Source organism: Vicugna pacos, unplaced genomic scaffold, assembly GCF_048564905.1.
Source record: "Vicugna pacos unplaced genomic scaffold, VicPac4 scaffold_16, whole genome shotgun sequence".
NCBI classification, from domain to species: domain Eukaryota; kingdom Metazoa; phylum Chordata; class Mammalia; order Artiodactyla; family Camelidae; genus Vicugna; species Vicugna pacos.
Window position 1 is genome coordinate 2881956 of NW_027328737.1, and position 16700 is coordinate 2898655.

A 16700-nucleotide genomic window follows, 5' to 3' on the forward strand; every position below is an offset into this window, starting at 1 on the left:
ACTAAACTGCTATCTGAGTTTTGTTTTTTGTATTGAGTTTCTGTATGACAACTATTTGGATACTGTATTAGTTATATGGCAATATACCATGACTTTAAGTTTGTTTGCTGCATGGTTGACATTGTGTGTGTGTGAGCATGTGCATGTTTGTGTGTGTCTGTGTCTGTTTCAGTGTCTGTTATTGTGTAACTTTGTGTGTGTGCCCTATAATTTTATTGTGATTGGTCATGGTCTTGGTAAAGTATTGCTCTGATGACACTAAATAACAGATTGGGAGTTGGAGACCTTGCCTTTTTTTTCTGATAATTTGCAATATTGTACAATATTTCATTTTACTTAATTGAGCTACCTCTGATAATATTTCAAAATGGCACTTTCCAGTCGCTACTGTCTGGATAAAAGATATGCTTTCATTGTCACTTCTTAGACTTCTCTGGTAGTTAATGCCACTGTTGTCACTGGTATGGTGAACCCTTCCTTTTATCTGATATCCCTTGAGACACAGTGTACACATTGAGGAAATGTGTAAAGACAGGTGGGTAATTGGAATCAGGCAAGTGCCTTTTCCATGTCCAGTTTTGCAAGGTAACTTGTCTCCACCATTGTGAATGGGGAGTTAGGACAGTGTCATGAATGTCTGAGTGTCTGGAGGATGGAATTTCTGTCTCCATTGTGGCTCCTTCCTAGTTACCTGTGACCATGAGTACTGGTGCAGTTGGAGGCTGAAGCTGTGTCAACCACTGAGACCCTGTTTCTATTGGGTTCTCTGAGCCTGTGGGCTCAGATGCCCTAGTCAGTGGGGCTTGGTTGCAGGCACCAAATCTGCTCTTCCCTCAGTTGAGCCTCCTTTATGTGTTTTAGTGCACCGAACTTCAACTGTACATATGCATTCTGGAGTATTGTTTTGTGTTGTAGTTATTTTTGTTGAGATGTGAACGTTTTACTGACTGTAGATTTAAGGGGAGAGACAGAAATAGTTTAAACTTATGTTACTTTTTTCAATATATATACTTTTTCATTTAAAAGCTTAAATTCTAATAAGGACATTATAAGAACAATAAAGAAAATGAACAAATCACCACCCTTAAAGTCATAGTACTACAAACTATTTTGATTTTCCTGGGTTCTTTTCTTCAAAGTTATTCCCACATAGATGCATATTTTACTATAATATATGCCTATAATCTCTTTAAAATAATTTAAATTATTAAAATATTTCTCTGTGCTGTAAATATAGCCCAGTTGCTTCTCTAATTTATAACTCGTAGCTTTCATATTTCTGTCTTCCTCATCCTTCTTGACTGTCCCAATAGGAAACCACTGCTTGGTACACTACACATATATATGTGATTCTGTTCCTGTTTATATATGATTACTTCTGTTATCTTTAGTTTCCTCATGGAAGTGATAACTAAGAGTGTTTATCTCTTTTTGACTTATTCTCATATGTACAACACACTCTGGGTCCAGTCACATTGTTCCAAATTGAAGAATTTTATTTTTTGATATGGCAATGACTAAGAATTTATTATGTTATCTATATCTCACATGTACTTCAGCCAACCATCTGTTAATGGGCAGTTGAGTTGTGCATCTATCCTTGGCTATTATAAATAATGATGTTAAGAACATTGTAGGTAATATATCCTTTAAAGTTAATGTTTTTTACAGATTTATATCAAAAGCTGGAATTGTTTCAACATATAATGCTTCTATTTCTAGTTTCCTGTGCACTGTTTACATTTTTATACTAGTGGATGCATCAATTTGTATTTCGACCAACAGTGTACCTGGGTTCCCTTTTATCAACATTCTTATTAATGGTTGTCATTTGAAGCCTTTTTAATAGCCATTTTGGTTGCTGTGAGATTATATTTCATTCTGGTTTTGATTTATGATTTCCTAAAGAATAGCAAAGTTATGTTTCTATTTATGTGAATGAAAATCATCCACATGTCTGTTTTTGAAAACTTTCCATGAAGATCCTTAAACTGTTTTTAAGTTGGGGGCTGTGTTTTAAAATATTGAGTCTAATTTGCTACATATATAGCAGATATTAACACCTTGTTGGTCTTACTGTCCGAAATTTTTCCATCTATTCTGTGTGTTGTCATATGTCTTGTAGAAGGTTTTCTTTGCTCTGTAAAAGGTTTTGCACTTCACACTTATAGAAGAAGTAGAATCCCTGTATCATATAGTACATCTAATTTTTCCTCAGTAAAGAAAAAATTATTATTGCTAATTTTACTTTTTTTTCATTTGGAGAGAGATCAAAAATAAATATTGCTATCATTTACCTCAAAGACTGTTCTCCTCATGTACTTGATCAGAAATTGTCTATTTTCAGGTTTTACATTTAGGAAATTAATCCATTTTTATCATATTTTGTGTTCTATAGAAGGAAGTGCTCATACATCTTCCTTTTACATGTACTGTTCTGTTTTCCCAGAACTACTTGTTGAAGAGACTACCTTTTTCCATTGTATACTCTTGCCTCCTTCATTGTAGACTAATTGAACTTATGTGTGTGGGTATATTTTTGGACTCTTTATTTTGTTGCATTGATCTATGTGTCTCTTTTAGTGATAAATTTTGATGTTTTGATTGCTGTATCTTTGTAGTATGTTCTAAAGTCAGTGAGTATAATACCCACAGCTTTGTTCATTTTTCCAAGATAATTTTAGAAAATTTGGCTCTTTCCAATTTTTGTATAAATTTTATTATTTTTCTCCTTATTTTTTGAAGAAACATATGGATTCTGTGAAAATAGAAATTTACTAAAACAAAAAACCTAAGAAAAATGGTTAATGTGGAGGATAAATCATACAATATTAAACAAACAATGGATTGATATAAAAATCAAAGGAAACATATATAAAGAAAAATGACAACAAAAACACAGTCCATGATGTAGAGCAAAAACAATATTAAAAGGAATGCTTATAGCAAAATAATCCCACTTATACAAATAAGAAACATCTCACTGTTATAACATAATCTTACAAACAAAAGATGTAGCAAAACAGTAAAAAAACTTGTTAGTAGAAAGAAAGACAGCTGAAAGGTGAGAACATAAATAAATAAAATAATGATTAAAAATACAAACATTCGATCTCACTAGATAATGGCTTTTGAAAGATAAATAAAACTGATAACCCTTAACCAGACTCATGAGTAAAAAAAGAGTACAGATTAATAAGCTCAGAAATAAGTGAGAAGTTACAGCTTATATCAAAGAAATATGAAGCATCATAAGAAGATACAACAAATTATATGTCATAAAATGGAAACCCTAGAAGAAATGCCCAATTTCTTAGAAAGGCATAATCTCCAGGATAGATTGAGAAATAGAAAATATGAACAGATTATCACAAATGAAATTGAATAAGTAATAAAACAAAATCTCCCAAGAAACAAAATTCCAGCCCTAGACAGCTTCACAGGTGAATTCTGCAAATCATTTACAGAAGAAATATCACCTATACTTCTCAGAGAATTCCAAAAATTTGCAGAAGGAAGGCTTCTTACCCCACATTTCTGTATCACACTATTACTGAAACTGGAACAAATACCTCAAAAAATTACAGGTTAAATACTACTGATAAGCATAGATGCAAAAATCATCACTAAAATGTTAGCAATGCAAAAAATACATTAAAAGGATTATACATTATGATTAACTCCATTTTATTCCAGGGATGCAAAAGTGATACATTACCTACAAAGTAATCAATATGATATATCACACTAACAAATTAAATAATAAAAATTATATAGTCACATCAATAGAGTCATAAAATGTTTTCACATTTCAGTAACTATTTATGATTATATTTCTCCTCAAACTGGGCATGAGGAAACATACCTCAACACAGTTAAGGTCATGTATGACAAGAACTCAGCTAACATGACACTCACTGATTAAAAGTTGAAAGCATCTCCTGTAAGAGCAGGAAGAAGACAAGAATGCTCTCTCTAACCAATTTTATTCAGTATAATATTGGAAATTCTAGCCATAGCTATCCAAAATAAATGTAAATATAATATAGTTAATAAAGAATAGGAGTAAAAGAATCTGTTTGCTGATGATATACTTTTAACAGAAATCCTAATAATGACACCTAAAAACTACTAGGGCTTATCAATGCATTTGATAAAATTTCAGAATGTAAAATTAACATACAGAAATCTTGCATTTCTGCACAATAACAACAAGATAACATATAGAGAAATTGAGGGAACTGTCTCATTTACAGTTGCATTACAAAAAAAATCAAGAAATATATCCAACCATGGAGGTAAAATAACTGTACCCAGAAAACTATGAAATATTTATAAGAGAAATTGAAGATAATGCAAACAGATGAAAGGGTATACTGTGTTCATTGATGAGGAAAAATTATTATTTAAATGACAGTATTACCCAAGAAAATACACTAATTAAATTCAATGCCTATTAAAATCCAAGGGCATTTTCAGAATTTAAAATAAATAATACTTAAATTTACATGTAAATACAGAAGTGTTGAAATCACTAAAAAAATAGGAAAAGGAAAGAAAACAAACAAAAAATACAAACATATTTGTCAAAGAAAAAGGGGATGTGTCTCTTCCCTGATTTAAAACTAGAATACAAAACTAATGTAATAAAAATTATATGGTAGTGGCACAGAACAAACGGAATAATGGAACACAAAGAATGCCTAAAAATGAAATCAGACAGTTATGGTCATTTAGCGCATTAAAAATATGAATATACAGCATGGAAAAGGTAACCAGCAGACATATGAAACCGGTCATCACTAACCATCAGAAAAATGCAATTCCAAAACACAATGAGATTTTATGTCAGTCCTGTCAGAATGACTATTATCAAAGATAACAAATATAAGTGTTCGTGAGGATGTAAGGAAAAGAACCCTGATGCACTGCTTGAGGGAATGTAAATTTGTGCTGCCACTGTGGAAAACAGTATGCAGTTTTATCTAAAAATTAAAAGGAAATATAATCCAGTATTTCCATAAATGGATACTTATTCAAAGAATATAAAAACACTAACTAGAAAAGATAAATTCAAACCTATATTTACTGCAGCATTTTTTACAATAGACAGGATATAGAAGCAAATTAATAGCTCATCAATAGATGATGGATAAAGAAAATGTGTGCTTATAGAATATATATATCTACCCATTTTTTCTTTATATTTTATAGATTTATCTATATCTATATATATATGTACACACACAAATAAAAATTCAATGGGTTATTACTCAGCTATAAAAAGAATAAGTTCTTGTCATTTGCAAAAAATGGGTAGACCAAGAGGGTAATATGATAAGTGAAATAATTCAGAAAGAGAATGACAAATGCTGTATGATTTTACTTGTATTTGGAATTTAAAATGAATGAACATAACACAATAGAAAAGTAGATATAGATATATAAAGAAACAGGTTGTTCACAAGAAGGAGGGAAATGGGGTGAATAAAAAGAAATATTTGTCGAAATTTAAGAAAGAAAATTTTCCAGTTGCAAATTAAATGAGTCAGGGACAAGAAATGTGTTGTATGGGGAAAAGTAAATAACTATGAAATAACTTTAAATGGCAACATATCATATCTAGATATATTCTGGTGATCAGTTTGAAATGTACTATAAATTGCAAACAGAATGTTGTGTAAGAAAAACTAACACAGTTTTTACATTAAAGTACACTTCAAAAACAAGAAAACATATTTATAGAAAAAAGATTTGTAGTTAAGAGAGACAGGGGTTGGGAAAGGAGAATTTGACAAATGCACTCAAAGCAACAAACTGCCAGCCGTAAAATAAACGTGTTCGAGGGATGCCCCATAGTAACATGAAAATTACAATTAATACTGATTTATTTTACATATGAATGTTGTTAAGACAGCACACCCTAAGGTTTCTCATCACAAAGAAAAAAATTTGTATTTCTTTAATATTGTATCGAAATGAGATAATGAATTCTCACTAAAGTTGCTTTGATATTTATTACATGATACTTGTAAATCAAATCACAATCCTCTGCACCTAAACTTACACAATGTTCTATGCCAATTATATCTCAATAGAAGCGGAAGGAAAAATACAAAGTGAATGGCCATTTTTTCCCATGTCATTTCTCATGATTGTTTCTGCAGCAAGTAAACTTGAGTGGTGATATGCTTATCCTAGGTAAAGATACTAATAAATAAGTGATTCTAATAAATTATACATAAATATACTGTCAGAATTAGTGTTTTACCATGCCTTAAACTTTCTTCATGTTAACAGCCCACTGCTTCTGTAGGCATCAAAATTTCACTCTGTGTATTCATCTGAAATTAGGAAATGGGTACAAATTTAAAACTGGCTGCTCTTGCTCTGAGTGGTAAAGTTCACTGTCTCTGACCGATGGTCTCATCTCCACGACAGCATCGGTAAGAAAGGAACATGCTAGGTTGCTGAAAATCTCAGCATGGCAAAATCTCAGAACTACAATTCTTAACTGTTTTGCAAAGGGAATGCAACACTGACCAAGACTTGATTTTGGATAACAATGGTTGCATTAGGAGATGTGAGGATAATCCCTGAGATCCACAACAAATATTCTTGCTCAAGTGCTGGGCTAAGATGTGTAATGGTTCTGAATTATTGGCACTGAGGACTGCTTTCAAAATGATGACTACACTCACTTTATTCCAGGTAGTCCAAGGAAAGAAAGATTATTGTAATTTCTAGGTGAATGGGATTAAGTCAGTGGTTCACTCTCTATAAATAAGTCAATGGGTTTTCAAAGCCAAAATAAGATGTGTCAACAATGAGAATTAGAAAAAAAAATTAGACATAAGCATAAATTAAAAAGGAAACACAGGCCTGTGCTGGGCTCTGGGGACTGGAGAATGCATATGTCTCAGTCCAATTCAAGGTTTCAGTGGCTTGCCGTAGCATCAGCTCGGGATTCAATGAACAGTTAACAATAAGGATACTGGGAGAAATGTAATCTACCTCTCCCTGATCGGAAGGAAATCTGGTGGCTCAATGAAACTCTTAATTCACAGAGATTCTGCCAGATGCAGAGGAATAATTCACTGATGACTCAACTAAGACAAACTTAGTTACTGCTTAACAATCCATCTTCACACACACACACAGTGGTAGATATATTTGTAGTAGATAGTGGGAAGGATTCAGTGGGCAGGGCTAAGAGAATAGTTTTCAAACACCAGCCAACTTTTGTACTTTTGCCAATAGTCTAGCTTTTCCCAGGTAGAAATCTACAGATGGACAAACAATATTCTTCTTTTAGATTTCTAATATTGAAAGTAAATTGGAGCCTTTAACTTATCAGTATAGAACCTTGTTAACATGATCATGGTAAGACCAACTGTGTGATAAGAGAGCTGGAAACTAGCTGCTGAACCAGCTCATCTGAATCCCAGACTGCTAATGTAAGCAACAACAGAGCCACCATCAGAGTTGAGATAACAATCTTAAAAGCTTGATGTTTCTTTTGTAGGGAAAACCACTGCTGTCCAGACAAAGATCTCCTGCAGTAAGTGGGCTCTTTTCTTCTATTGGTTAAGGTCATATTGGTGGGATGTTGCAAGAGCTTACCCTGGCCCATTTGCCCTTTTTCCAGATTATCAAAAGCTTTCTTCACAAATGGTGACAAATTTTCAGGACTTTATGTTGCCATTCCAGGCTTATCAGCTGACACTGGCTGCATGATTATGAGCAGAAGCCTTAGGCTCCCTGACCTTGTCTACAATTTTTCCAGCATTTCAGGGCATTTTACATTCTGATAATGCTTCATCTTTCATTTTAAATTAATTGGAAAATGTCAAAGTCTTCCATAAATAATTTATATTTCATAATACCTGCAGAAATTTGGTTTCTTGCAGTTGGAAAATTTTTCAACTCCAATACCCTCACCTCCTTCTAGTTCACACAAATTTGATTGCAATTTGGTTACTAAATATGACAACCCCCAACCAAGGTTCTAGTACCTCTTAGATACTAACTGTGTGAAGGTTAGAAAGGACACAAGTTATGTGGGGTGTATAAACCTACATCAAATGTTTGCAATGGCACTGTCTCATCTGGAAAATGCTCTGATTCTAAGAAGTAAATTAATTAGAAAACAGTATAGTTATCAGAATGGGGAAGAGAATCAGCTATTTTGTGGTGGGTGGGTGATGAAGAGATAGGAAAAAATACAGCAAATGAGAATGGAATCCTTTAGGCGTCTGTAGGCATGAATTAAGAAGAAAATAATACTTTGTCTCCTGTACCTACCTCCACTTCGTGTCTTGAGTGACTACACCTTGAGCTATGAAAAGAGCTAGTTTGTGGTGAAGAGTAAAGACCATAACGAAATAGTTTGAAAACCATAAGAGATTTGTTGTTTCAGAAAAGTAGATTTTGCTTAAAGTGAACATGTATTTTTCATTCACTAAATACTTAAATGCATCCTGTGGCATGTGCTGTGCTTACTGTGCTGGTATCCAAGTTAGACAAGGAAAGGGGGATAGACAGAAAACATTTGGAGGAGGTGGATTTAGTGCTGAGACTTGGAAAGTGTAAGTAGGTAAAAGGAGGACACCAAATGTTCAAAGATGAGCTGGAGATAAAGTGGTGAGTTTAGAGCTAACATAGCTGAAAAGCATTTGCCTGGATGTTTATCCAGATACGCTGAAACATAAAGATATGCCAAGATAGTCCGATGCCAGATATATAAAGAAATGAAGAAACTAAGTTGAGTTTGTAGGCTTAGAGTTTGAAAGGCGTTTAGTGACAACCTGAGGACTTAAGCTTGACTTTGGATGGTACATTAAATCAACATTAATTATTGACAAGAAAATATAGTGAAGACTCTTGAGGGCAGGAAATGAAAGCACCAATTTGAATGCTTTCAGAACAGCACAAAAATAACAAATATAAAATTACTTCTTAAATTCTACCACATGATGAATGTGCCTTCTGAGACTACATCATGTGACCTTTATGATTCCAGGGATGACATAAAAGAGACCATGATCCCTGGGCCGGTTCCATCATTTATCTCCTGTTCCAACCTATCCTAACTTAACACTTTTGATACTTTCCAGGATGAACCCGAAACCACTTAGTAATTTTCCCTCTCTCCATGTTTTAATCTTTTACCAAATTCTTCCATTTTCTCTTCTTCCTTACAAGAAATTATTTAAATTTACTCCCATATTGTTCCATCAAATGATCATAAGAATCAAATATCTCTTTTTTTCTTTAAATGGTAACTTAGTTTCCCATTTAACTGTTAAAACTATTTAAAAAAACGGAAAATAAAGGTACAAATCTATGTTTACTGTTCAAATGAGAAAATTGCAGATATTTGTCGACATTTGCCAACATCAATTTTAATCTTTGTTTTACTGCATTATCTGGTAGTCCCCTGGAAGATCAGTTGTAATTAGGATGACGTTCCTAAACTGAAGATGGCTGATGATTTCACATTGAAAGGGATGTAGCTGATGTATCTGCTATCACTGGCACTGGAAACCATTGATTGCTCCCTGGTTGAAGTTTAGAAAAACGACCTTCATTGGATGATATATTGTGATATCTATTTGGATAAGTAGAAGGCTGCATCATCAGTCGAAAACAATTGCTCTGTATGGGAGACAAGATGCTGTACTGAGAATTTGAAGTTGTAGTTGTAATGAAGTTCACAACACGGCCATTTGCTTCAGTGTAGTTGCTTTGAGAGTGTCCGTGGAGAGTGGTCAACTGATTTAAAACAGCACGTTGATCCACTACACTTTGTTCTGGTGGTCTAACTGACATTGATGATGGAGGAGAAAAATCACCTCTGATCGGGATATTTGTATCACCAATTATGTGGCTATTAGAGGGCTTTATTATTAGAGGCATGTTTAAATCTGCAGAAGGTAAATTGCACTTTCTCCACGAGTGTCAGCCAAAAATCAGAATTATGATTATCCACATTACACCCTACTTTAAAGTGCTTCTTTTTGAAATCTTCAGCCAATCAAGATACCAGACAGTCATTTTTAATCCCAACTCTTCTCTTCATTCTCACTAGAAGCAGGGGACAGCCACGTTTAAAATTTGGATTATGATAGAACTGCAGCTACAACAAAAGGAGAAATATTTTAGTAATATTTTAAACCAAAATACAACACTACAATAAGCCTAACCTAGAAATCCTCAGAGTTCACATTTACCATGCAAAGAAAATATCATCAAAATATAAACAATGTTGACGATATTTTGAAATTCCTTATTTGGAATATACACTTTCAAATTTTATAGTCATCAAATTAAAAAGTTAGCATTTGAAATAAGGCTGAATGCTACTTTTTAAAAGCAGCTTTTAAAGTTTTTTAGATTTCTGGTAAGATTCATAGTTACAAGCAACTATCTCATAATCTTGACTACTTAAGGCACTGTCCTTTTTTTAGAAAAAATAAAGGATTTTAGCCTTAGTAGTTTTGTACGATATTCAAAAGCTCACTTTACATTTATATTCTCATAATTTGATGTACAAAATAAAATTTTATACATAAGTTACCCAGCGGTAACTAAAATTACTTAATACCTTGCTTAAAACAGAGACTTCTATTTCTTCTGCCAGAAAGTCAGCCAGACAAGCAAAACTTTAAAAATTCTGCCGCACTTTACTAAACCCATAAAGTTTAATTTGTCTGACTAAAGTTTTCATACTTCCAGTTTCAAATATTCTGAAAGGGGCCTTTCTTTCCAAAACTTCCTTCTTAAAGATATCCTCATCAATCACTATGGAAGCTCCATTATCATCCCACCAGATGGATTTAATTTGGTCACTCCCAGCCAACTTCTAGAGTTTTCTTGGAAATGTCAGGAAACGAATGTCATTATCTTCATCTGGTTCAGAGACACAATGTGTGTAACATGGTCTTTTAATCAAAAATACTTCAGACAAAGTCTGAAAAGCATTTTCTTCAGTTATAGATCTCAAGTCCAAGTCCCCAGAAAATGTTTGTTCACACAATAGAGATCTACCGGAGTTTCCTGAACCATTTGGTCCATCTTTACGAGACACAACTTGAATTTCTGAAGAAACATGTGCCATCTCATATAACTTTTTCTACAAGTACTTTTCAAATCTGCATGATTTTGAGCACTGCAGCTTCAAATGCTGCTTTGGCAGGCCTGCACATTTAAACTGTTAGGCCATCACAATGGTTCTCAACCTGAGCAGCTGTGACATCACAAAACGACTGGTCTCCTAGCAACACAAGTGGAACATTCAGCCAGTGATTCCTTCTCATTCATAAAGTAAAAATGAAACATATAGGATGCTTATATTTATAGTGTGATCTGCAAATATTATCCTCACAATATCTTTTAAAATTATTTAATTTTGGGGACTATGAAATAAAACCAATCTCCATCCTTTTGTACACAAATTTATAGCAGATTGGTGAACAGAGTATTAATAATGCACAAAATATATAAAATAATTTTAAAGTTTTGGAATTTAAAGTGAAATTTTTGTAAAACCTGTACAGAAAAGTTATAAATTTTCATCATCTTTTGTAAGTAAAGTGAAACATAATTTTATTTGGAAGTGGAAATAGGTATTTGTGTGCTTTACAATAAGTAGCTCTATATACAAAACATGAGAAGACTAAATATCAGTATATTTGTTATGTTTATATATAAATTTTAAATATTTATGAAACAAAATTAGATTAAAATAATGTATCAAATTTAAGAAATCCCAAAGTGGGTAATTGTTGTTTTAAATTGTAAATCAGTGTTATAAATAAAATAAATATAATTTAATATTCTACTTTAAAATTACAAAAGAGAAAAGCTTATTGTATATTTACAAATTATTTTTTACCATTCTTTCACTCAGAGGTTTATAAGTCCCCAGATGCAATAAAATTTCTTGTCATCTTTATAATCCATACTCTTGTGACTTCTGTTAAGTGTTCCAAAATGATGTTGATAAATACACTTATGCACAAGATCCTGTGCTCAATAAGCAGTGCCTCCATTAAGGGGCAAACAAACAATCAAAAAACAAAGCAATAACAGTATAGTGGGTTGGGGTGGAAAAACCATGTAATGCATTTTAGGAAGCAATATGTTTCTCAGTCCTGAAACAGCTGGCATTGTTAGTATAATACGGCATTTTAAGGCAAGTGTATTTTGCACTAACTGTAAATAATAGCTATGTTCTTTATCAGTAAACTGTAGTAAATCTAGTTCTAGCAAAACTTAAACTATTTATTTAGACATAAATTCCATTAAATATAAGCCAAATTCAAAATGAGTGATAAAATTTTTAAATAAATTAATGTACACTCAAGCTACAATGTAAATTTTTCCTTCAGTATGCGTATATTCCATTCTAAGTGAATATTAGCAACCTGAATACATGGCATACTATACGTATTATAAACTAAAATTAATTTGAATTTAGTCCTCATTCATAATTATTATTTAACATATGCAAATGGAACAATGGGATACCATCCCTTAAAAAACAAAGAATTATAAAATAACAATCTCAAAAAATGTAAGAAAATTATTGACAGATCTGACCATAATTTTGTATAAAAATATTCCTAACAAATTCACTCTAGATAGAATGTAACTAAACATAATAAAAGGCATATATGTAAAACCCATGACTAACATCAAGATCAATGTTAACATACAGGAATGTTTTCCTCTGGTGCAGTAATAAGAAATAGTAGTTCAATTTCACAGGTCTTAAATTACATTACTAGAAGTCCTAGCCAGAACAACTAGTCAAGAAAAAATATAAAAGTCATCCAACTTGTAAAAAAGCAGTAAAGTTTTTACAGATGTCATAATTATGCATTGATAGAAAAATCCATAGACTCCTCCAGTGACTGTAAGAAATAATGAACAAACTTAATATACTTAAAGAATTCAAAATCAATATACAAATATCCGTTGCATTTTTGTATAGTAACAACACATTATCAGAAAGAGAAATTAGGAAAATAATTCTATGTAAATTTATACCCAAAAGAATAATATAGGAATAAATTGGTAAGTGAAATAAAAGATCTAAACATAGATCTATAAACTAAAGGTACAAGAAATATTAGTAAACAAAAGAAATAAAATGTTATTCTTTGTCATGGATTGTATAGAATGTGAGGAAATATTCTAATCTATTTTTTCAATGTTCAATCTCCCCAGCACTAATTATTGAGGAGAATGTCTTTTCTTCATTTTATACTCTTGCTTCATTTTTCATGGATTAATTGATCATAGGTGTGAGGGATTATATCTGGTTGCTCTATTCTCTTCTATTGATTGGTGTCTGTTTTTGAGCCCATATCATGTTGTCTTAATTACTAAAGCTTTGTCGGACTGTTTAACATCAGAAAACTTTACACCATTAGATTTAATACACTTTTTCAAGATTATATTTGCAACTCATGATCTTTGTGATTACATATAAATTTTGAAATTATTTGTTCTATTTAATGGAAATATTTCATAGCTATTTTGAGATGAATCACACTAAATGTAGATTCCTTTGGGTAGTATGCTTGTTTGAACCACATTGTTTCACATCATTAACATAAGAGATCTTTTCACTTCTTTGGATCAGTTTTAATTTCCATCATAAATGTTTTCTGTTTTTTAATGTATATGATTTCACCTTATTTGTTAACTTCATTTCTAGGTGGTCTTTACCTATATATACAATTATATACATAATATTTTAAACTCATTTCCTACACAAATACAGCAGGCAGAAGTCAGTGGCAAGACATATTCAAAGTCCTGAATGAAAGAAAATGGTATTCTAAGATAATTTATCAAGCAAGGATATCTTTTAGAATACAAGGAGAGATAAATATATTCAACACAAGAAAACACTAAAAGAATTTAGCAAGAGAAAAAGAAATAATGAAAATTCTGCTCTAAATAAAAAAGAAGCAGGATGCTATAGAAAAGACTTTGGCAATATTATAAAGGCAATAGTTACAATGACTTACAAAAGAATAAATAAGATTATGTAAAACAAGTCATCAAAATTTTTAAGGGTCGCAGAGTGAAACAGGTCAATACAGTGTGTTTTCTTCGTGTTTCTCTTCTCTGTAGAATGGGTTTTAGTTTGTATTGTTATCAGTTATAATAAACAGATATGGTATGGGTCAATATAAATACAAAACAAGGTAACCATAAGTCAAAATCTTACAATGAAGTAACAAAGACAAAAAGAACCCAAGATAATAAAAGAAAATTTATCAAGTCACAAAACGAAAAAGAAATGAATAAAAATAAATACAAAATCAACTGGAAAATGAAGTTCAAAATGGAAATAAACACCAGTCTTTCAATAACTATAACAAAAATAATTGGACTTAATGCTTCAATCAAAAGATATATATTGTCAGATGGGATAATATAACAATACCCAACATTATGAAGCATACAAAAGACCCACTTTAGTAAGAGGAACACACATCAATTGAAAGTTAGAAGATGGAAAACTATATTCCATGCAAATGCACATGACAAGAAAGAAGGACAAGCAGTACTGACTTCACACAAAAGAGACTTTACAACAAAGGCCATAGAGGAAAATAAACAAGGACATGATATAATGATTAAAGGAGCAATAAACAATGAGGGTATTATACAAATTAAGATATACTCACTCAATATAGGAGTACCTAATAAGAAAGACAAATGCTAATAGATAAAAAGAGAGAAATCCCTGAAAACACAAGCACAGTAGGAGACTATAACTCCCCATTACCATCACTGGATTTGTCTTTCACACAGAAAATTAATAAGGGAACAAAGTTACTAAAAGACATTATAAAATAATTGGAGATGGCTGATATTTTCAAAACAGTACTTCTCCCCAAAACAGAATATATATTCTTTTCCTGTGCACATGGAACATTTTCCAGGAAAGATTATGTACTCAGGCATTGAATAAGCCTCAACAAATTTAAGAAGATATAACAAGCAAATTTTCTGAGTATAATACCATGAAGCTAGAAATCAGTCACAGAAAAACAGGGAGAAAAAAATGACAGCATGCAGATTAAAAAACATGGTAATAAAACAAGGAGGGAGGTGATGAGTAAAAGAAGAAATTAAAAAATATCTTAAGAAATATGACAAAAAATACACAAACTCTATGGAATACAGTTAAAGCAGGCTTAAGAGGGAAGTACATAGTGACAAGACCCCCCTCAAAGTAGAAGAAAAATTTGAGATAAATAATCTAATGTTCTATGTAAACTAATCAAGAAAAGAAGAGCAAATATAACAAAAAGTCAGCAGAAAGAGGGGAAAAATAAAGATAAAAAAGAAAGAATTGAAATAAAGATAAAAAATAGAAAAAATCAATCAAACATGTTTTTGAAATAGTAAACAAAATTGGCAAATCTCTGGACAGACTCACCAACAAGAAAAGAAAGAGAATACAAATAATATAAGAAATGAAAATGGAGATATTACAAACAGTACAAAAAATTACAATATATCATAAGGGAATACCATGAGCAACTGTATGCAAACAAACTGGATAACCAGGAATAAATGGAGAAGTTTTTGGAAACATTCAGACTACCAAAATTGCATCAAGAAGAAATTAACCATTTGAACAGACATATCACCAGAAATGGAATAGAATTATCAATAAAATAAAAAATCACTGCAAACAAAATTCAGACCCAAATAGCTTCACTGGGGAATTTGAAAAAACATACAAAGAAAAATCCACAACAGTCCTCCTCAAACTCTTCCAAAAGACTGATATGGAGAGAGTACTCCCAAACTCACACCATATGGCCAAAATCAAACTGATACCAAAACCAGACAAAGACACTACCACAAAAAGAAAACTATAGGCCAATATCATTGATAAACTTAGATGTAAATGTCCTTAAGAAATTATTAACAAACAGAATCCAACAGCATGTCAATAAAAGCTCATGCACCATGGACAAGTTAGGTTCATCCCAGGAACACAAGGATGGTTTAATATATGCAAATCAATCAATCAATTGTGATACTCCATATCAACAAAAGAGAAGACAAAAATGATATGATCATCTCAGTAAATGCAGAAAAAGCATTTGATAAAATTTAACACATATTTGCAATAAAAGTTCTTATCACAGTGGGCATATAAGGACCACATCTCAACATAATGAAAGCTATTTATGACAAACATATAGCCAGCAAAATACTCAATGGTGAAAAACTGGAAACTTTCCCACAAAGACCTGACACAAGACAAGGATGCCCATTCTCACAATTTCAATTCAATATAGTCTTGGAAGTCCTACCCACAATGATCAGGCAAGAAAAAGAAATAAAATGATTCAGACTGGAAGAGAAGAGGTAAAATTGTAACGATATGCAGACATGACACTATATATAGAAAAGTGTAAAAGTTTCATAAAAAATTACTTAAGCTAAAAAAGGGACTGGGCAATGTAGATGGATTAGTGTGCAAAAACCAATTAGGATTCTTTACAGTACCATTGAATCAACAGGAAAACCAAGAATAGAAACAACCCCTTTTATAACTGCACCCAAAACTATAAAATGCTTAAGCATAACTCTGACCAAGGAGGTGAATGATTTACACATGGAGAAGAAGAAAACATTGATTGAGAAAATCAAGAAAG